The sequence below is a fragment of the Desmodus rotundus genome, chromosome 3, assembly GCF_022682495.2.
Source record: "Desmodus rotundus isolate HL8 chromosome 3, HLdesRot8A.1, whole genome shotgun sequence".
NCBI lineage: Eukaryota > Metazoa > Chordata > Mammalia > Chiroptera > Phyllostomidae > Desmodus > Desmodus rotundus.
Genome location: NC_071389.1, coordinates 164599184 through 164600149, shown reverse-complemented (window position 1 = coordinate 164600149; position 966 = coordinate 164599184). Strand labels below are relative to the sequence as shown.

At 42.0% G+C, this 966-nt stretch overlaps 1 pseudogene; it reads right to left on the bottom strand.

The window, feature by feature from the left end:
• Window positions 1-373: 373 nt before the first annotated feature.
• LOC112318687 (large ribosomal subunit protein eL36 pseudogene) lies at window positions 374-667 on the bottom strand (annotated as a pseudogene).
• Window positions 668-966: the final 299 nt, after the last annotated feature.

The window sequence follows — 966 nt, the reverse complement described above, 5'->3', positions numbered from 1 at the left end:
TTGGGGATCCGAACTGAAAGATTTGGGAGGAAAATATTTCCCTGAAAAGATTGTAACAACCTTAATTTTCATAGTTTTGAAAGAACATATCCTAACCTGGAATATATAAGAGTATAATGCACAAATAACTCCTTTTCTAATGTTAAAGGAAATTATTCTACAATAAAAATAATTTACCCAGAGTTATACAACCTGGGAAATCAAGCTTTTCTTTTCTTTTTTTCTTTCAACTTGTGCTAAAGTGAATATTTTTACATATTAAAATATTAGCACAGATATCATTTATATTCAGCTTTCACTACACCAAGCTTTATTTTTTTTACAGGGTTTTTTTTTTCCCCGGACAGGTTTCATTACACAGAGGGGAGGGAGCTCAGTCTTTCTCGGCTGTTGCCTTCCTCATGGCTGCAAGGACATTGCTCAACTCCTCTCTCTTCTTCTTGGCAGGGATGTGTGTCCCCACCCTTTTCCTGATGAATTGCAGGGCCCTCGTAGTGGGTCGACTCTTAGGGGGCAGAGCCACACACACCTCTCGGTTAACATCCTGCATGACCTTGGTGCACTCAGTGAGGTGCCCGCGGGGGCAGCTGTGCCTCGGCTTGCTCTCGTCCTTGGTCACCTTGTGGCCCTTATTGAGGTTCACGGCCACGGGGTAGTGCAGAGCCATGGCTGCTGTTCCTCAGTGGCTGCCGCAAAGAACGGCTGACCTTTTAAAGTATTTTAATAGAAAGAAGGAAGGTGCTTCAGGTGTCACATCAAAGATGAAAAAGCTGGCGATGGGGTACGCCTGGAACTTGAATACTTTCAGTATCTAGCAACCTCAAAATAGAAAGGAAATCAACCTCACCTAATGGTTTATTTCCTTGAATTTAAGCCACAAATTTAAAACCATATTTACACAGAGAGTGAACGAAAACAGGCAAGTAAAGCCCAGGAAAGAATTCCTGTTCTTCTGACTATGAAACC